This window comes from Triturus cristatus, chromosome 6 (genome assembly GCF_964204655.1).
Source record: "Triturus cristatus chromosome 6, aTriCri1.1, whole genome shotgun sequence".
NCBI classification, from domain to species: Eukaryota; Metazoa; Chordata; class Amphibia; order Caudata; family Salamandridae; genus Triturus; species Triturus cristatus.
The window spans coordinates 1037363496-1037385582 of NC_140589.1; the positions used below are offsets into that span (position 1 = coordinate 1037363496).

Genomic DNA, 22087 nt, shown 5'->3' on the forward strand with positions numbered 1-22087 from the left:
AACCGCTCCCCGTATTAGTTTTGGACAAAACGAGGTAGGATCAAAAGTGCCTCCATCCATTTTTGCTTGCATTAACATTCCCAAGAGGGGTGAATTTATGTTGCTACCGATTTACATGTTGAACAATAATCAGTAATTAAAAACATTGACTAAGTCTTGGCTGCATTGGGACCATAGTAGTACAGACGTAGTGAGATTAACTCTGGAGGAAACCGTTCTATTTGTATTTTCTTTGGCTTCTGATTCTTGAGGTGCCTAATTCATGTTACTCCTGTGATTCCTGGGGGAAAATTACTTTGAGACTGTTTATTCTACATTGGATTAAGACTCTGGTTATTTTGGCCAACTATTTTTTTTCTCTCTTTTGTGGAAGCCCTCAAATCCTTGCTAATATTTAGCGAAACGGTATGTATTGGGGTTCATATGGATGGATGATGTCTGTGATGTTGGGTTATTAGAGTTTGGTTTAACCTGTTGTTTTTGTGCATTATAGAAACGTTTACACGAAGGACTGATTATTTACAGATATATGAAAGCAGATTTGATGCCTCCTCAAGTAAATAAGGAAGTTAAGAGCAATCTAGTGAGATCATATGAGAGTAGTTATTGTATGTGCTTGCATTTATGTTGATTGTTCTTTGTTTTATAGGTTCTCTTCCCCCCTTTTCCCATCCTTCCCTTCCCTCACTTGATCGCCCTAACACTCCGTAACTTACAGTTGGAGTTGGGAATGTCAAGGGGTGGACCCCTTATTGCATCACCTGGATCCTGAGGCATGAAATATCTCACAAGGAATGAGATTCTGACAAACTTGGCCCCTGCATGCCAAGCATTGCTTCTTTTCATGGACCAAGCACAGATTGATCCAACTTAATTAGTGCCCATTTGCTGCTTGCAAAGTGATTGAAGTACTAGTTGTTCCACTCCATCTTGTGTGTGGGCTTATTTCCCCTTCCATCCACCCCTTTTCCGTGGTACTGTCTCTCTGGGGCTCCCTCTCTCCTCCCCCACACATCCCTCATTTTGCCTTCCCCTTACCCAGTTCCTCCTGCTGTCCATAACTGCTGCTCCCTCCACTCCCTCACACCTCCCTCGTATTCCACCCCCCAACCTATTGCATAGCAGCGGGGGCTGCTGTGCAACAAGACTTTTTTTTAAATGCGCTACGACATGGTCAATGCTGGTCAGTTCATAGCACTTTTTTGTGACTTTAAGAGATGTTGCACAGCATCTTGTGCTACTTTTCAACATGTCCAAAACCATATTGCAAAAGCTAATAATTGTCGCATAGGAGAGACCGATTGACTTTGTCAATGCTTGTTTTTGGTGGTGATGGGTTCTCCTTTTTATGCTGCACCATTGCACAGTGATATTGTATTGTACTGTGTTTGTTGTGTTGCGTTCGGTTTTGTCTGGGTTGTTGTGATCCTTTATGTTTGTGGTATTTTTACTGTGTATACAATCGCTTTATGATCTGTCATTTAACTTAGCTATGTCAAGAAATTCTACGTTTACTGGTAAACGAAGCCAATGCCTTTAAATTTCCTTTAACAAGAAACCATTTATCACTGTCTCCAGCTCATGAAGTATATATGACACCAATCAGCCCAAAACTGTGGCAGAGACCATGTACTTAAATAACACATGCACTGCTCACTTTATGTGATATGGCCCATAATCACTGCTAGTGTGAGGAAATGGACTGATAAAACGTTTGCCTTATGACTTTCTTCTTTATTTGCTATGGCGGCAGTTCGTAGTAGGTGTGGGTGAAATTTAAAATTTTGTTGGTGAAGTTTGGACACAATTACATAATTAGCAGAGGTTTAAAGGTTTTCTAAACCTTTTTTTCTTTTTCAAGAACATTTCCCCAAAAAGGTAGGTCTTTGCTGACATTTGTATGTGCAATACCTTCTTCGATGGATTTTTGTCCCCTCATTCAAACTTTACAACCTTTGCAAGGATTGCCAATTTTTCTTCATTTCGAAAACAATTTCACAAATTTTGCAGAAGAAAATATTTCAAGCTTTACACACCACTAGTTTCTAGCTGCTGTCTCATATGGTATTGCTCCTAGATGAATGAACTAGAGCTGTCTGGAATCCATATTCAGAGAGGGTGATTCAGGTGTTGTTTGTAGAAGGGAATTATGCCTTCAGCAGTATTTGGGTTCTTCTGTTTTTTACTAACATCTACTGTTAGAAGTGAGAACAGAGATGATTGGAGGCAGGGAGGTGGAAAGAGACATGGCACGTACGATAACAACGAAAGTTAACTTGTGGAGGCATGTAGGGAAATAGTTTTTTAAGAAAGCCAGCTCAGAGAAGAGATGTAGAAGAATGAAAAACTGAGACCTACCAAAACAAAAGGGTAAGTCTCCTTTCACCATATTGTTTCTTGTTTCGCGCTTAAAGTGCCACTCCAACTGAATAATAAAAGTGGAAAATGTCAGGAAGATCATTTTAGAATGGTGGGAAGATGCCTCCCCTGGTAAAATAAAAACTGCAAAGGTCTCATGGGTCTGAAATAAAATATTCAGCTGACATGCACAGGTGAGGACAGAAGGGTACAATGAGTAGACCTATTCTATCTTGTTCTATCATGGCAGAAACTGACCAAGTGCTTCATCGCTCTCTCCTTCGTATGGCCAGGATGGTTAGAGTCTGTAACTAGGACTGACTTAACCGGGTAACAGTGGCTCGCCAATTTTTAGGAGCCTCCAGCACCATAAAAGAGACTTTGTTCTCAAATCCTGAATCAAAGTTGTACTGCCTTCGATCTATCACATGTAGGCCAAATTCAGCTTTTAAATTTAAATGTTGTGAAATTTCTGCACAAGTTGCCAACTTCGACTGCTCATCTAATTTTTGTTTCTACCATGAAGTGTACAGGGTGTGCAAAAGGCACTATCCTTGCAGTTAACAAGTTCATTGGCTTCTGCTCCTGTAACCAACTTTCATTGCTGCTCCACCTGTTAATTCATCCAGTTGGCATCTTTTTACTCACCTGGCTGTATCTCTGCTTTGCACATTACACCATTAGGATTTCTTGCCCTTCAGTGATTACCTTCCTTTTGGTGTAAACACCCCCAGCACCTGATGGCCATTTTGGCTAAGTTGGTGCTGCCTAGCTAACTTATAACTTACAGTCCCCTTCCAACAGTACTACGCATACCCTGGTGGTTGGACAGTGCCTCCAGTGCTTGTGCCTTTGTATGCTTCTTGGGTGCACCTTGTACAGTGCATATGCTGACTGTTTACCAGTGTTTCCGCAGGTTGCTTCTCTGTTGCTATTACACGCCTTCTGAAGTACGCCACCTTTTAATGGTTAAGCACACTAAGACTTTCTCAACTTTAGAAAACTGACCACTCTTAAAATGGTTGCACTTATTTGCACTCTCACCACAACACCTTGGGGCAGATTTATGAGGTTTTGCCGTAGGGAAGCGCAGCAGGCTTTCCTGCTGCGCTTCCCTACGGCAAAAGAAAAGGGCAGGGATGCGCCGTATCTATAAAATGCGGCGCATTCCTGTCCTTTTCCCCTCCGCCGGCGCACAATGGGCTGCATGCGCCAACGCAGGCACCTCTGCACCATGGTGCAAGGATGCCTGCGTTGCGGAGATAAATATTTTTGTACAGGAAGGGAAACCTTTCTGTACAAAAATAATCACAAGAGGTTTTTCCTCTTTGTATGGGTGCTGCAGAATGCAGCACACATAGAAAAAGGAAAAACGAGGAGAAATAAAGATATTTCTCCCCGTTGCGCCTCCCTTACGCCTCCCCTGGGGAGACGGAAGCTTTTGGCGCTGCCTCAGATTTACGATTTCTCGTAAATCTGGGGCAGTGTCAAAAGGCCATGGATGTTGCTGGGAAAACCCCCAGCAACACCCATTGCACGCCCCTTTAACGCAGAACACTGCGTTAAAGGGACTGATATTTATGAGGCAGCATTAAGCCAAAAAAAGTGGCTCAGTGCTGCCTGATAAATATCACGCAGGCTTCTGCGCCACGGAACGTCACAAAAAGTGACGTTCCGATGGCGCAACGGGCCTCATAAATCTGCCCCTTAATATTTATGTGCAGTGTTCTAACACTTATGTAACATTACTACGAAGTCCATTTGGAGCCAAAAGAGTTCCATCATTTCTAATTTGCAAGACCATAAACCTCCGCCCTCTGTTTATTTATATTGATGGACATATACATACAAATCTCTTCAGTCAATGTCATTGGAGCTTTAATTGTTTATCCTGATCTTTTTTCGGCGAAACTGTGAGGTGTCATCACCGATGCCCAGGATCTGCGTAAATGGTGTAGAAACAACAGCAGTTGCTGATTTTTCAGACCCAGACTCTCTTTCAACTATTAGATATGATGAATGATTAGTCAAGTGCCTGAAATGAGAAGAGTTACGGGTAATAAACTTCCCAGGGCACTGAGCAGTCACCATGTGTCCCTCACTAGACACTGCTTGGAAAGGTTCTGCATCTAAAGGAGTATCAGATTTTCTTTTCTGCATTTGTCATATGCGCACTGGATCTCATACTCGTAAAGACAGTGTTCTTTGCATGTCATCTTTTTTCAACATACATTTTCATCTTTTGTTTGTTACCCAAGTCCTTCTCATGAGTTGACATCTTATCTTTCATTCTCTGATTGGTCCATTGAGGTAATTTGGTATTTATTGCTCTCCTGAACACCAAAGTCACAGGACTTTCACTTGTGGTTGAGTGGGGTGTTGCACGATGAGCTCTTAAGGTAGAATTCATTACAGTTCTCAAATTGAGCTTCTCAAGAGTGGCACACTTCACTACTTTGTTTAGCATACTCATAAAATGCTCAACAAGTCAGTCACCTGGTTGCCACACAGGTGTGCTCGTTTGATGCTTTATTTTCAAATGCTCCGAGAAATCTCTAAACTCTCGACTATTGAAAGGCGGGCCATTGTCAGACTTCACTATGGTTGGAGCAGACCATGTCACAAAAAGTAGCATACAAATTCTTCAGGAGCAGATCTCAAGGATATAAAACCACTCCTGATGTACCTCTTTTAAATAGCTTCCGGCCATTGCCCAAATAAGCAGCTGCATCATCATCATCTGTATCTGCAATTCACGTCAAAAATGGTGAATCAAGTCCCTGACAAAGGTTCTCAAGAAATTAACCAAAGACAAGGAAATCTTTCAGTCCTACAGCCAGTGGGGAGACATTACCACCAGATTCATCTCTGAAATCAGTACAGAGTTTTAAAATACTGAACTAAGCACAGAGGTGGATGCCACAATAGACTATTAAATGATTATTACCTCTAGCGTTTCAGCAATCTGACGAGCAACATGACATACCTCCAACTTCAGTGGAGAGACACTGCCAGAAAGTACCAGAAAAATTCAGAGCCTCCAACAACAGATGTTGGAGAATGCACAAAGATTTAACCATATAGAAAAAAAATAAAAAAGAGGTAGACACATAAATGATAAGCTGGAAATCATTGATCAAGAAATTGAGGAATTTTCAGCTGCCTACTAGAGGTTCAAGAAAGTTGGTAGGGCTGAAGAGTGCTGTAACAGGCAACATTCTGAACATGAGAGTAAATCATTTATCTTTATTTTAGCGAAACGAGAAATTACGAAGCGGTGGAAGGCAACGGGGGGGCCCACTAGCAGACGGTGGAAGGGGGAGCTTCTTAAATGGGCCACCAGCGAGGGTGCGCTGCGGTATCAATCGGCTCATAGACGCGGCGACGACAAGGCGCTAGAGGCTGCAGGTGCGTGGGAGGTGCTAGTGCAGGCACTGCGAGATTCTGAACCAGGCGCGGAGGAGGAAGACCGCCCCGGGGGTGAGGGAGTCCCACCGGAGCAAACTGGGCACATCATGTAACTTAACACATTGGTATTCCTTGGGCTGTACGTCAATAGAGGGCAGTGGTTGTCGCATGCGTTGGTGAGGAGGATTGAGGGAGGGGAAGGGAATCTAGAAGTGTTGTTCGGGGTTCAGGGTAGAGTTTTGATTATGTAGATGATTGATTTTCTGCGCTGTATAGTCCGGGAGGGAATTTTACGAACCTGCCTTAGGGGGTTGTATAAGTGGTGGGGAGGCGTGCGATTATTTTGCAGACAGTATGGTGAAACGAATTGTGCAAGGTTTTATATGTGACTGTGCAAAAACCAATAAACTATGTTTAAAAAAAAAAAAATGAGAGTAAATCATTTATAAAGGAGACTTTAGGGAATCGTTCCAAAACTCAAAACCTGAGGTTTGTAGGAGATCCGAAAATGCTAAAAGCTGTTCATATTCAGATCAGTTTCTTACAGTGCTCATTAGAGAGTCCTTGTTGAATAGGTGCAATGACCAAAATCCCAACTTAACAATCGCTTATGACCACAGTGTGCCATTTGCAGGTGTAGGTGTGCCAAAGTCTCAGAACGCATATTTTTGCCATTGCCCGCCAGCTGGACTGCTCATGGGTGATGCCTGGTCATTGGTTGAAGTCATGGAGGAAAACCATCTGTGCTTTCAAAGGTCATGTAATAGAGACCATCTGTTTGAGCATATGGGTAATGGAGGCCCTGTTGATGGTCAGACTGTGGCATTCCCACAGTATGTGGATGATGCCCCATCTGGGGACCCACACCTCCAGCGGTTGCCATTGGGAGCATCAAGGATCTTCGTAATAGGCAGCACTTTAAAGTAAATGAGTTTCAATCTTGCTTCCCAAAGGCAGTTCTCATGGGTGGCTAAAAGATCTACCCAGTCCTTTTCGGTGTACTGGATTCAGCCTGTCTAACCCCCATTCTTTCAAGGACCGTATGACAGGGGTCAAGTATTGTGACTCAATCAGAATCTACTATAAACCTGAAACTATCAGGAAATCGATTGCCAGCATTCTGAACTACTCACCCAGACACTTCAACTGAACTCTTAAACGAGGGAACAGCGTTCCTGCGTCGCGCTTGTTCTAAGGAGAATTTTTTTCCCCCCGTTTATGGGCTCCGCCCTTTTTGGCGAGCCAAAATCCTTCCCTTATTTGGAGACTAGCGTCTCATAGCGTTTTGAGCCTCAAATGAGTCTTTCAGCGGATTCCTGAGAATGGGAGCCTTCTCTCACTTCTTTCAGAGAAAAGGACAGTAAGAATTAGATTCAATAGAGCTTTCTAAAGTTTCCTCTGCCTACGGATTTCTCCCTGCTATTAGGAAGTCCTATAATCTTGAATTCCTGGACTAAGTGACATTAATGCTTCTAACTCTGTGCCTTTAGAAAAGCCAAATTTAGAATTTCAAGAACACTTCGCTTCTTATTTTTGAAATAAGAATTCCTTGAGCATAATTCGAAATTTAGAATTATTTCTTCAATTTAAAAGAGCTGGTTTCAAGTACAACAAGAAGCTTAACGAACAAGTTACTAACCTTCGGTAACGATGTATCTGTAAGAAACATTAGTTAGTTAGATTCCTCACCTTAGAATATCCCCAGGCGTCAGACTGGATCCGGAAGATTTTTCGTCAGCAATACCCCTTGCGCGTCGCTAGGCGTCGTCTGCGGCTCCGCGTCCGTCGTCGGCGTCGTGCGCCGGGATGACGTCGTCGGAGTACTTAGACGCCGCCCTCGCGCGCTGACGTCAGTTCTTGTACATAGCCTTCCGCGCCAGGAACGCAGAGCCATGCAAAGACCGACACTGGTGCCAAAAATAAAATCTAGGGGCCTGAAAGGACAACCTTAACCCTAGATGTCAGTTCGCAGAACGGGGAGGATGGGTGGGTCGGTGAGGAATCTAACTAACTAATGTTTCTTACAGATACATCGTTACCGAAGGTTAGTAACTTGTTCATCTGAAAGAAACACGTTAGTTAGATTCCTCACCTTAGAATAGATACCCAAGCAATACCATCCCCGGTGGTGGGTCTGCGAACCAAGATCACACCAGAAAGTCCTGGAGGACAGAACGGCCAAAGAAGCCATCCCTCCGGACTTGGCTGTCAAGGCAATAATGCCTGGCAAACGTGTGTAGCGAAGCCCACGTCGCCGCCTGACAGATGTCCTGCAAAGGGACTCCCCGTCCCAAGGCAGTAGTAGCCGCCGTGGCCCGAGTAGAATGGGCGCGTAGCCCAACAGGAGGGTCCTTTTTAGCCAAGGAATAGCAGATTTTTATACACAAAACGACCCACCGAGAGATGGTTCGTTTGTGCACAGCTTTCCCCTTCTTAGCGCCCACGTACCCAACAAAAAGCTGGTCGTCCACCCGGAACTGTTTTGTGCGGTCCAGATAAAAGGAGAGCGCACGTTTCGGGTCCAGACGGTGGAGCCTCTCTTCCTCTTTGGAAGGATGCGGAGGCGGAAAGAAGGTGGGCAAGGTGACAAACTGCCCAAGGTGAAATGGAGACACCACTTTAGGAAGAAAAGAGGGACGAGGCCGAAGGACAACCTTGTCCGGATGAACAGATAGAAAAGGAGGCTTTGAAGATAAAGCCTGGAGCTCACTCACCCGTCTAGCCGAGGTGATGGCTACCAGAAAAGCAGTCTTTAGAGTTAGAAGACGAAGAGGGCAATTGTGAAGAGGCTCGAAGGGAGCGCACATCAGGAATGTCAAAACCAGATTCAAGTCCCACTGAGGCATTACAAAAGGGACAGGAGGGAACGTGTGTGTAATGCCTTTGAGAAAGCGTGACACTACAGGGGACTTGAAAAGAGAAGGCTGATCAGGAAGCCGCAAGAAGGCGGAGAGGGCAGCACGATAACCTTTCAGGGTGCCCAGGGCAGAGCCCTGCCGGGCCAGAGAAAGAAGGAAGAGGAGAACCTCAGAAAGAGGGGCGGAAAGGGGATCCACAGCCTTTGCTGTGCACCATGCCACAAATTTGTTCCACCGGCAGGCGTATACCGACTTTGTGGAGGGACGCCTGGCTGCCAGAAGGATATCACAGACTTCAGGAGGCAAGTCAAATGGCATCAACTGCCGCCGCTCAATCTCCACGCATGGAGGTGGAGGCTGGACAGGTTCGGGTGGAGGACCGTCCCCTGCTGCTGCGACAGAAGATCCTCCCGAAGGGGCAGACGTATCGGGGGATCGGTCAACAGACTGAGTAGCTCGGGATACCAGTATCTTCGTGCCCAATCCGGAGCCACCAAGATGACTTGGGCCCGGTCGCGCCTGATCTTCTTCAGCACTCTGGGCAGAAGTGGTATAGGCGGAAAGGCGTACAACAGACCGCAACTCCACTCGTGATGAAAAGCGTCGCCGAGCGAGTGCCGCCTTGGAAATTCCAACGCGCAGAACTGCTGACATTGCGCGTTCTCTTCGGTGGCGAATAGATCTAACCAAGGCTCTCCCCACTGCTGAAAGAGGCCTTGCACCACTTCGGAGTTCAGACGCCATTCGTGATCCATCATGCACCGGCGGCTGAGTTCGTCTGCTCTGGCGTTCAGAGAGCCCGCCAGATGTTGAACCACCAGGGTGACGCCCTGGTGTTCCAGCCATGTCCAGAGGCGCAGAGCCTCCTGACAAAGGGTCCACGACCCCACCCCGCCCTGTTTGTTGCAGTACCACATGGCGGTGGTGTTGTCCGTGAACACCTGCACGACACTTCCCCTGACAGAGGGAAGGAAGGCTTTCAGTGCAAGCCGGATCGCTCTCAACTCCAACAGGTTGATGTGGAGACGAGACTCCGCCGGAGACCAGAGGCCTCTGATCTCCGCCTCTCCCATATGGCCACCCCATCCCAGGAGGGACGCATCCGTCACTACGACATGCTCCGGTTGGGGAAGGGAGAGGCTCTTGCCCTTGACCCACTCGCGGTCCGTGAGCCACCACTGCAACTGCTGTGCAGTACCCTCCGAGATCAAGACATGGTCGGACAGGTTGCCGTGATGCTGGGCCCACTGAAACTTCAGGTCCCACTGCAGAGCCCGCATGCGCCGCCTGGCGTGATGCACTAGTAGGATGCAGGAGGCCATCAGCCCCAGAAGCCGCAACACTAGCCTGACCGAAACCCGGGATAGAGGCCGAAAGATGGGAATCAGGGCCTGTATATCCCGGACCCGCTGTTCCGGAGGATGGACCCGGAACTGCGCCGAATCGAGAACCGCTCCGATGAAGAGGAGCTTCTGAGAGGGACTCAAGTGTGACTTCGGCACGTTGATGGAAAACCCCAGCAAATGCAGGAGATCCGCCGTAGTCTGGAGGTGGGAGACGACTGCCTGGGGCGAGCCCGCCTTCAACAACCAGTCGTCGAGATAGGGGAAGACTGGGACCCCTGATCTGCGCAGATGAGCTGCGACCACCGCCATCACTTTCGTGAACACCCGAGGGGCACTGGTGAGGCCGAAGGGGAGCACGGTAAACTGAAAGTGCTCTTGGCCCACCGTGAACCGCAGGTAACGCCGGTGGGCCGGCAGGACGGGGATATGGAAATATGCGTCCTGCAAGTCCAACGCTACCATCCAGTCTCCAGGGTCTAGGGCAGCTAAAACCTGAGCCAACGTCAGCATCTTGAACCTTTCCTTTCGGAGGAAGGCATTGACGTTCCGGAGGTCCAAGATAGGGCGCAGGCCCCCCTTGCCCTTCTTGGGAACCAGAAAGTAGTGGGAATAACAACCACGACCTACTTCTGGACTCGGAACGCGCTCGACGGCCCCCTTGGCCAAGAGAGCCGAAACTTCCTCGCGGAGAAGATCCAAATGATCCCCCGAGATACGGTGGTGCTGTGGTGGCATGGCTGGAGGGGTCGTCTCGAAGGGGAGGGAGTAGCCCCTTCGGACGATTTGCAGCACCCACCTGTCCGATGTTATGGACCGCCAGTGGAGCAGGTGATGGCGAACTCTGCCGCCCACTGGCGTGGTATGGGCCTGAAAGCTCGGACTAGGAAGGCTTTGAGGCGGATGCTGCCGGGGTGGATGTGGGCTGACCACGTCGTCCTCCATTTCCGCCACGGCGGAAGCCACGGCCGCGACCGCGCGCAGGTTGGTTCTGCGGCTGGTGGCTTTGCGGACGTGAGGAGGCGCCCCTTCCTTGGCCACGAAAGGGGCGAAAAGCGGAGGTGTGCGCCCGCGGAGCCGAGAGGCCCAAGGACTTGGCCGTAGCCCGGGAGTCCTTAAAACGGTTCAGCGCACTGTCCGCCTTCTCACCAAACAGGCGAGTGCCATCAAAGGGCATGTCCATGAGGGTGTTCTGGACATCCCCGGAAAATGACGTGGACCGCATCCAGGCGTGGCGGCGGAGCGCCACCGTGGTGGAAATCGCCCGACCTAGCGAGTCCGTGGTGTCAAGCCCACATCTTATGGCGTGCCGTGCTGCATCCCTCCCATCGGCCAAAGCCTGGGTAAGACGCGTCCGGACCTCCTCCGGACACAGGGGCAGCACGTCCTCCACCGTATCCCACAGGGAATGGGAATAACGGTCCAAGAGACAGGCGGTATTTAAGGACCGCAGGCCCAAACTAAGGGACGAGAACAGTTTCTTGCCAAACTGCTCGAGTCTCTTGGAATCCCGGTCCGGCGGAGCGGTCGGGAAGGAGGACTGGGAAGTAGAGGCCTGGATAACCAGACTCTCGGGGGTGGGGTGTTGGGACAGGAAACTGGGGTCGCCCGGAGCAGGGCGGTGGCGCCTGGCAACGTTCCTATCCACAGGAGGAACTGTGGAGGGCTTGGACCAGGTGCCCTGCAGAACGTCAGTGAGGGCCTCGTTGAACGGCAGCAGAGGCTCAGTGGAGCTTGCTGAGGTTTGAAGCACCTCAGTGAGGATGTTGGTCCTCACAGCCACGGCAGGCAACTCGAGCCCAAGGGCCTCAGCCGCCTTGCGCAGCACCACAGAAAATGCTGCACCCTCCTCCGAAGCCACGGTCGGAGGAGAAGTGAATCCAGCGTCTGGCGAGGTGTCCAGTCCGCTGGCCTCCCCCAGTTCATCTGCCCAGTCCTGAGAAAGCTGTGACTGAACAGCCAGAGGGTCCTCGAACCCCTCCCAGTCGCCCCCTTCTTCCGATTCCTGATAAACAGGAGGAATGATCGGAACCGGACTGTAGAGATGGTAGGTCTCAAGCGGCGTCGGATGCGGCGTCGGCGGACGCCGTGCCGGCGTCGGGTCCGGATGAGGGCTAAACCGGGGCGTCGGCGTCACAGGCGTCGGCGTCGGTGGCGCCGGTGACGGCGTCGGTGGTTCAGGCGTCGGCACCGGTGGAGGAGTGACAAGGTCAACCGGCGTCGACTGGGGCCCAGGCAAGGGCCCCGCGGGGACCTGCGGCGTCGAGACCGGAGTCGTCGACGGCGCCGGGGCCGGAGCCGCCGGCACGCGAGGTCGCCCAGTCGAGTCCGCGGGGCCCGAAGGCGCGCCAGCGGGCGTCGACGGCGGGGCCAGGCTCCTCATGGCCGAGAGGAAGGCACTGATCTCCGCCGGCGCCGCGTCAGCCCCAGGGACCGGAAGGTATGGGGGCGGACGCGGCACCTGCGGCTCCGCCGGAGCCGCGGGGGTGGAACCACTTGGACCCTCGGCCGAGTCGCGCGACCGGCGAGGGGAGTCCGAAGAGCGATGTCGCCGCTTCGACTTCTTAGACTGTTTAGACTTACCCGACGACTTGGAGCCCGACGAGCGATGGTGGCGTCGGCTAGGGCTCCGCGAGCGATCCTTGGACCTCCTCCTGGACCGGGATCGCGCACGACGCGGAGCCGAGTGGCGAAGCTCCAGAAGCTTGCGGGACCGCTCCCGCCTAGCCTTCGAAGTCAGGGCCTGACAGTCGTTGCACGACTCCGCGTCGTGGTCGAGGCCTAAGCAATAGAGGCACCGGCGGTGGTGATCGGTCACCGACATCAGTCGATGACAATCTTCACAAGCCTTGAACCCAGGCATCCTACCGGCACCAGATGTCGACAGACAAGGATCAAAAATGATCAAAAAGATTTAGTCAAAAAAGACTAAAAGGGGTAGCTCTCCCGGATCTGCGCTTACTGGCGCGGAAAAAAGAAGAACTGACGTCAGCGCGCGAGGGCGGCGTCTAAGTACTCCGACGACGTCATCCCGGCGCACGACGCCGACGACGGACGCGGAGCCGCAGACGACGCCTAGCGACGCGCAAGGGGTATTGCTGACGAAAAATCTTCCGGATCCAGTCTGACGCCTGGGGATATTCTAAGGTGAGGAATCTAACTAACGTGTTTCTTTCAGATTCCAGCATTCTACACAGAGAGCGGCAAGCTTTCTATAAAATTGAGGTGCGCAGAGTGACTGGGTGAATGAGTGGTGAACATTCTAAAATGGTTTGGTAGAGTTTTTCTGTAATAATAAGTGATTATTTATTTAAATGCAGGTTGCTTGTGGTACTACCAAATCTACACAAACATTTCACCATTCCATTCAAGGTTTGTGAAGGAGGTGCAGGCAGGATTCCTGAGTCAGAAGGCAGTCTCTCTCTTTCTCTCCCATTCCCCTTTTCCCCGGAAAGAGCATGTAGATAAACTTAACTCCACCTGGACTTCTACAAAGGTTTCATAGTCTTGGGCCATAGATAGGTCTGATGTGGTGCGAACACTGTTGGAGTACAACGTGCCCTACATAGGTTCTCTGACATCTATTAATAATGATGCATTGCACCATAGGGATGCCTGGGCGTGGCTTTTCAATAGGTGTGGGCTTTCCTCCAAGCATGGTTGATTGTGGCTAACACTGGTTGTGCTGAGAGCATGCGGTCAGGGTGAGCTGTATAAAGCAACCAAACTCCTTCATAAGATCCAATCAGGGCTGTCTCCATGGGGACCCATTTCAGAGTGTCCAAAGAGGATTGTAGGATGTAGTGGAAATGCACCTGTTGTGATGCCAACCAGTATTTGGAGGCATTGGGAAGCCTCATGCCAACCTTTTCAGTAGCTGCGTAGAGCATATCGAGCTTCAGATGGAGTTTGCGTCTGCTCCAAAAGAACATTTTCATCATCAGAAGGGAAGAGATACGGTGGTGGATAATGAGAACAGGTTAGTAAAGTCTAGGTAGGATGTTATTTTTAAGCAGTTGGGCCCTATCCCAGAGGGACAATGAGGTCGGAACAGCGTTTCAAATCAGCTTCAATTTTCTCATGTAAGGATTCAATGTTGTTCTCTACGATGTTAGCTAGCCCTGGGAATCTAAGATTCCAAGGTATTTAAAGGAAATAGGTGTCCCTTTGTACAGATGCCTGCTGAGTGCTGTACGTGTCATGTGTGCATCAGTGGTAAGGCTTCCCATTTGTCCCAGTTCACTTTATAGCCAGACAAGGTGGATTAAAAATGCTGTTAGCATATTCAAGGAGGACACTGGGTACATAATAAGATGTCATAGTTGTAGAGTTGCACTTCATGAATCCGTCTTGGTAGCAGTATGCCATGTAAGTTAGGTGAGTTCCAGATGGCTATTGCCAAGGGCTCAAGGAGAAGGATAAATAGCAGAAGGGGATGCGGGCATCCCTGCCCTGATCCTCTGTGTTTGTTGATGGACATGGAGGTGTAGCCATTGCAAGTCACTATCGCCTTTGGGAGTGTGTAGAGCCTCTGCACCCAGGCCAAGAATATGGAACCTATGCCGATGTGATGCAACACGTGAAACATATAGTTTCAGATTACTCTGTCAAATGACTTTTCGGCATCGACAGAGACTTTGTTGTCTTTTTCTTTGAACAATGTTCAGAAGACGTGGGATAAGGCTCAGAGAGAGGATGACTCATGTGAGACATTTTATTAGGAATTTGGCCAGTATTTTGGTATAGGCATTTAATAGAAACATCGGCCTGTAGCTCACGCAATGCAGTGAGTCCTTGCCAGGCTAGGTATGACTGTGATTTTCGCACTAATGGCTCCAGCGTGTGTCACAGAGAAGGAATGGGTTTCAGTAAAGACTTTACAAAGGAAGGATGGCAGTCGGTTTTCTATGCTTCTTTTAGTATTCAGCCAGCTAACCATCTAGGCCTATGGATTAGTCATATGAGAGATTGTCTAGCTCTTCCCTGATCTCCTCTGTAAAGATAATCTCATGTGATTGCTGTTGTGTCAGAGTGAGCCTAGGGAGTTCATGTTGCATTAATAACACCTCTATCTCAGCAGGGGAGTCTGCTACCTGAGAGGTGTATAGTGTCTCATAGTAGGATTTAAACATTTCAAGAATGTCCAGGGGATGAGTATGCGGCGCACAGTCTGTGTGAAGAATGACCGGGTTAGTGCCAGAGGCTGCTAGTTGGTGGGTATGCAAGGCCAAAGGTCAACTGGCCTTCTCACCCTGCTCATAGTGGCACTGTTTAAGATGGGATGAAGGTGTTTCCGCTCTGGAGGTGTATAGTACATTGAGGTTGTGTTTGGCCTGTAGCAAGGCTCTTGGTACATCGATGTTGGGCAGGGAAGAGTACTGGGAGGTGAGTTGTTGGAACTCAAGCTTATGTTTAGTCTAAGTGGCTGCAAGTTTCCTACGGGCCCTCTCTCGTGTGATGTCCCCTCTTATAATCACCTTGACTGCTCCCCATGAAGTACTCGGGTTGGCAATGGTCACATTTTGTGATCCAAGAAAGTCTGAAAGTGAGTGTGTATCCCTGCCATGTCATCAGGGGTTTTTTAGTGGGATAGGTTCAGTCTCCACTGATTGGGGGTGGTCTTGGTACACCAAGGTTGCTCTACACCTAGATGGCATAATGGTCTTAAACCCCTGTTGTCTTGATAGCAGCATTGTGGAAGTGAGTTAAGAGAGTTGGGAGGAGAAGGAAAAAGTCAATCTTCATGCGGGTATCAGGCGCACAAAAGGTGTAGGTGTAGTGCCTGGTGGTGGGATACAATATTTTCCAGGGACCCACCAGGGAGAAGTCTGACATCATATCATTGAGTAGCTTTCTTTCCGGGGCTGACTGAGGGAGGGGGTGGTTCGACTTGTCAATGTATGGATCTTGCACCAAGTTCCAGTCTCCCCCCGCAATACGATTTTGGTTTTAAAGTGTTGGTGCAGGACACAGGTTTTGGCCGTGAAGGTGTCCTGTTTTGCATGTTTTGGTGCATAAATGGAGCCAATCAAAAAAGTCCAGTCATTGATGGAAGCTTTAATAAGGACATAATGGCCGCGAGGGGTCTCAGTAGATTCTACGGACCTTTAGCTGTGCTGTCTTGCGACAAGTATAGCAACCCTTTCATTGTAGTAGAGCATTGGAAAGCAGGATGAGCTTGCAAGCATGATGATCTCTTCCCACCCGTTCTCTCAGGAGTTTTTGGTTCTCCGCATCTGTCAGGAGGGTCGCTTGTAAGAGGACTAGGCCAAGCTGAAGGAATCATATATAGTCAAGTACTTTCTTTCGTTTGACATAGTTGGAAAGACCATTGATTTTCAGGGATACCATGGAAAGGCAGAAAGCCTGTGTCAAGGGTCTCTGCATTCAAGAGGTGAGGGGTAAAAAAATACAGGGGATCAGTACTTAGGTAAGGCTGAAGTTTGCTTTCTGCAAGATATTTTATGCCATTAGGGAGTGTTGCCACGTTGGTGCAAACGTTAAGGGCTGGGCTATGGGGTGCTGGTGAAATAACAGGATTATTCCAGGGTGAATGACTTGTGTCAGACAACAAGGTCTCCCAAATGGACGTTGCTAATATTAGAGCCCGAGAGGTGAATTGTGTGAGGGAGGCTGTGGAAATGAATCATGAGTAGAACTGACCCAAAGTGGGTCAATGGGATTTTCTTTAGTTGTGTGGTTGGAAAGGTGCAGGGGCACGGGATGCATCCATGTGGGATCTCCTATGATAAAGGTTGTGAGCATGATTCAGGATGGTCATTGAACAGGTAGAGATGCTGATAAGGGCTCTATGGTACGATGTAAGTGTGGTAAACCCTCCCTCACTATGGCCAGGCAAGCATCGGGTATTCAGGAGTCTGGACTTCAGAGGAGATCGGGATTTGTCACTCAAAGGGGGCCTCTGCTGGTAAGGTAGGACATCGGGCCACCACACTATTGTTTGTGACTTCTTCTAGTCAGAGGCATTCCTCCTCAAATATGCATATCTGTGCAGAGCAATGGTGTTTGGGTCCAGCCACTGGGGTCCAGCACCTACCCAAATGTCCATTGTAGTGGGGGAAAGCAATTTCAGATATCGATCCAGTTAGTCTGGGTCAATTATTTCTGTTGTTTTGTTGTCATGAGTGATGTGCATTGTTGCTGGGTCCCGAAGGCCATATCTGATGTCTAGGTGTTTGAGGCAAGGGCATAGTTGAATAAACAGCTTCCAAGTAGACTTTGTCTCCTGAGGGAACTTCCATAAGACATATATCATATTGGTGTTGTAGTGGAATGGGCTCTTCTTCCTGGCCTCTGAAAGCACCAGCCTGGCTTGCCTAAAACACAAACAAATATTTGCCAAAGGGCTTTCTGGTCATTAGGCTGTCGGGTCAAATGAGATGGGCCCTCTTGAACTCCAGTGAGAATTAAATGGGAAAGTAGTGATGTTGGGGAGGAATGTGACAATGATCCCATCATGCCATTGCCTTCCAGCCTCTCTTGAACTCCGGAGAGCTGGAGATTATCCTGACAGTTGTAGTCCTACAGTTTTATTACATTGTGTCTGGAGACACCAGTAGTTCTACTCTCAATCTATGGATGATGGCAGTATCTGATCTATGTGGTCAAGTCTAGTCTACATGTTGGTCAGCCTATTGTTCAAGGAGGTGAGGTGAGGTCATGGTGAATAGATTTTATATCAGTCGTGGTCTTAGAGTTGTTATCCACGACTTCTCAGAGTGGTAGGTTGAGTGATGCCATTTCTTTCAGTATAACCTCCAAGGTCGCATCCTGGTATGTATCACTCTTTACCCTCCTTAAAGTGCCATCCCGCCACAGCCTCCATAAACAGGAGTTGTCTCATAGATTTTGATATCATCGGAGGAGGATGGGGCAAGTAGGATCTGAGGGCACGTGATCAGATGCCCAATGGGAGCTGGCATTAAAGTCCGTGGCACCCCCATATTGGCGGTGCAGACTGCTCTTCAGAATCTCCCGGCATCAGGATGGTGGTCGCCAAGAAGACGAAAAAGACCCTTGAGTCTATCAATTTGAGACTTCAACTGGTTATGAAAAGTGGCAAGTATGTGCTGGGATACAAACAGACGCTGATTCACCAGGGGAAAGTCAAACTGGTTATCCTTGTGAAGAACTGCCCTGCTCTGAGGAAGTCTGAGATTGAGTATTATGCCATGTTCGCAAAGACTAGTGTGCATCACTATAGTGGGAACAACATCGAAGTGGGCACAGCTTGTGGAAAATACAACAGAGTATGCACATTACCAATCATTGATCCAGGTGATTCTGATATCATTAGAAGCATGCCAGAGCAGACGGGTGAGAAGTAAATCCTGTTCAACTTTTTTTCTAAATAAAACTGGTTTTAGAGAGAGGAGTGCCCTCCGTCCTTGGGTCTGCAAAGGACAGCTTATGATCCATCCTTAGTCACACCGTTCAGTGTCATTGGAAATGCTCCCTCTAATCTCCAAGGCCGGAAGTGTTGGGGGCTCGTGTCCCATATGGCTGGATTGAGAGTGGGAAGTTGTCTGGCAAATAAGTTGTGTCTTTGGGGTATAACCACGGCCTGTGCTGTTGCAAGGGTGTCACAGTATCTTCTCGCCTGCTGTCTGGCAGTAGTAAGCCGTCAGTCACAGATGCAGAGGGGCTCTGGCAGATGCCGAGGGGTTCCCGCAGAACACGGGTGTCAAGAGGAGTGGTGAACTAAGGCCCACCATGGTTATCCCACTCGTGAATTGATGAATGATGGACAGCTTGGAGGTCAGATTGAATCACCTCAGATATACACTATGCAGGTTAATGGTTAGTTGAAGTGACTCAGTCACAGCCATCCAGGTCCTTGGTGGGTGGTCCTAGAAGATGTCGTTGATCGTGTCTATGATTGCACCTTAGCGGTTGCTGACATGAATAGGGCGCACCACTAATTGCTGTTTAGGGGAGGTCATGGTGCAGCAAGGCCTGTGCTGATGCCCCTCACGGTCCTGCCAGTGCTCGAGTAATGCATAACGCGGAGGGGGCCAGCATTGCAGGATGTTGGCAAGGCCTCAACAGCACTTCAGAAGGTTCCCAGCGGTACACAGACAATGTGAGGAGCAGGGTGGAGGAGTCTGCAGCATTTGGCCCCAGTTAAGGTCTGACGGTTTGTGGAGTGGCGAGATTGGTGGAGGAGGGTGGGCCAGGTCCCTCTGTGCACTCAACTTGCAAGATTGTTGTACTTCATCAGGTCCGGGCCAGGCCCCACCGATCAAGCCCGCAGGAGACCGCTCCAGGGGTTGGCTTGCAGTCATTGATACTTTCGACTCCTGAGGCCACAGCATATGAATGGTCGCCCTCTGACACCAAATCAGAAGGCTGAGGTGCCACTTGGTCTAGTCTGTCATCCTCCTCAGTCTCGTCAGCTGAATTATTGTGCAGCAAGGGTTACCACAATGAATGGATGTGGGCAGGGCCTTGCTGTCATGCTGAGGAGATCTTGGCCAGTTCAGAGCCGCTTGGCATCTATAAGCTGGCATAAGTGGCCCTCCGGGCTGCAGAGAGTTGAAATAGGTGCCCTCCCCCGTTGAAGCATCTCCAACCTGCAACATGTAAAGAGACCACCCATGGGCATAGCCTCCTCAGGTGGACTGCTAAAGAGCTGTCATCTCCCCTAGGCGCATATCTCTTTCTCCATGTAATTTGTCTCACATCTTTCTGGATGTATCTTTTGAGACCACTGAGGAGGCAGGGAAATTAAAGCTTTAATCAGTGAAATTAAGAATGCTGGGGTTGAGGCACATATTGTACAGCAATCACAGCAAAAGTTATTGTGACTGGGTAGTTTCACATTCTGATGTTCTTACAGAAAACAAGCACCTTGAACAAACAGGTAATGAGTAGATCTATGCACAGCAGACCTTAAAGAATGACACCTCACCAGGAGGTCAAGGAGGAAGATGAAGTTAGGCTATCTTTAGTGTAATTTAGGGAAAAGGGGGTTAATAATAACATAAAAAATAATATTTATAAAGCTAAATTGTAATATAGTGGAGAAAAGATTTCTTGATTCACCAATAGGTATCCTCTTAAAAAATGTCTAACTGCACACATATGGTTAGGGAGGGTCTGATCACCTCCCCTACTTTCTCGTGAAAAGGAGAATAAAGGGTGGGTGGGGTGTGGAAGTAGGAAGAAATCAAAAAGGAAGGGGGTGGGATTCAGTGGTGGAACATAACACAAAATGGGGTTTACTAATAGGAGTGGTTTAAGGAAATTTAAGAAGGGGTTCATGTAGGGGCATACTAATACAAACACACAAAATGAATAAGACCATTTCTATTCACAAACTACTAAAGTTAATACAGCCCTAAAGGTTAGGGTGGCCAGGCGTCCCGGATTTGCCCAGACGGTCCCGGTTTTTCACCAGCTGTCCCGGCAGATTTCAAGAAATTTAGCTCATGTCCCGGTTTCTAAAAAGGGTCCACTGAAAACGGCGGGAGGTGCTTTTTTATGTTTTACAAAGCAGGGATAGTTAGCAGTTGTTTCAAGAAAGCAATTTAATTAACAGGCAAGCTACTGGGTTTAAAAATTGCATTTTATGTATGTTCTTACTGCCTGTTCTGTAATTCTCTGCTGAGGTGCGCTGTCATTCTGTGCACTTGCTTGAAATAAAATTGTAGTCCTTCTTCTATTTTTGTGAAATGTCCCGGATTTTGGCCTTAAAATTCTGGTCACCCTACTAAAGGTGTAAAAGCACCCCAGCCCAGCCTTGAATGCTTTTTAAACAAAGTGCTCTTTTTTGCCTAGCTTTTTAATGGAAAGTTTTGGGGTGATCCTTCAAGCAGCGGCTAAGGAAAAGTGGAGGTCCTAAAACGCAAAATCCCCATGCATTTTTCACAGACTGGTTCAGAATGCGATATCGTAAAAACTGCTGAACAGAATCACACCAAATTGGGCAGGAAGCTAGATCTACATCCAGAAACTTGCTTTTTGTGATTTGCTGTCAATTTGTTCAGACGTTTTTGAAAAATTAAGGATCAAAAGTTTGTATAAATCAGGGTGGTTGGGTACGAGAGACTCTTCAACCCAGTTGAAAACAAATAGAGCGTTCTGATTGCCCTAGGTGACTTTTTTCTTTGGGCTGTCTTGCACCTTTGGGAGTGCACTTGTGCAGGAGGCAGAGTGCTGGTTGGCTGGCTGCAACATGCGAAAACAATGTGGGAGGCAGCCATTGCAGGACTCGTAGATTTTGTCACCTTTCTTGAGTTTGTTTATAAGAAAATATATAAGGGGCAGAGTATCGATACTTGGCCCTGCAACCCTAGAGGGGAGGCCCAGAGAAACCCTCCTGGGGCCAAATCAAAAATCAAAAAATCAAAGCTGCGATCCCATGGCATATAAAAAAAAATGCCACTGCATTTTGTATTATAGACATTGGAACCCTGGGGTGGGCCAGGTACCTTTATTTTAACAGATTTGATATGGGGGATTGAGCGGGCACCCACCTAAAAAATAATGACTGGCTTCTGAAAGGGGAGCGGGCTAGGGCTGTGAGGGCCCATAGCTCCAGCCACAGGTTCCACATTAAAAAAAGAATGGTGGGTGACCTGGTTGGACACCGGGGCATCCACATAATAAAAAAATGCTGGCTCCTGCCGATATACACTATGTGTGCCAGCTGGGGCACGGGGGCTCCCCAAATGCAATTTTTCATAGGAAATTTTTACAGAAATACCACAAAAATGGCTGAACAGAATTCCACCAAATTTGGCAAGAAGCTAAATCTTCATCTAGAATGCATGTTTTTGTGATTTGGTGTACATCTGTTCAGCAGTTTTTGAAAATGTATTTATATACCATGACGCGGAAGTTGCGCAGAGCCAAACAGTTTAAAGATAAGATCTAACTGGCTGCCATCACATCAACTAAGATTGGCGGCAGCCATTTTACAACTCAGGGACTCCGTCTCCTGTCCTGCAAAAAAGGTTAAAAAAATACGGGGTTTCTACCCTGCCCCCATAGGCCTGGTGGGGGACACCCCTTGGTAAAAAAACGTAATTTTCCAAAACTTTTGCTTCAAATTTCGCAGAGAATCCAAGGTAATTACAAGAAAAAGCAGGCTCCTGC

At 48.4% G+C, this 22087-nt stretch overlaps 1 protein-coding gene and 1 pseudogene across 6 annotated transcripts in view; one reads left to right on the forward strand and one right to left on the reverse strand.

Annotated features, from left to right (window-relative positions):
- LAMA2 (laminin subunit alpha 2) overlaps nt 1-22087 on the reverse strand; it is a 3129796-nt gene that overhangs the window by 905551 nt on the left and 2202158 nt on the right. The window lies entirely within an intron of this gene.
- LOC146820955 (large ribosomal subunit protein eL30 pseudogene) lies at nt 17974-18315 on the forward strand (annotated as a pseudogene).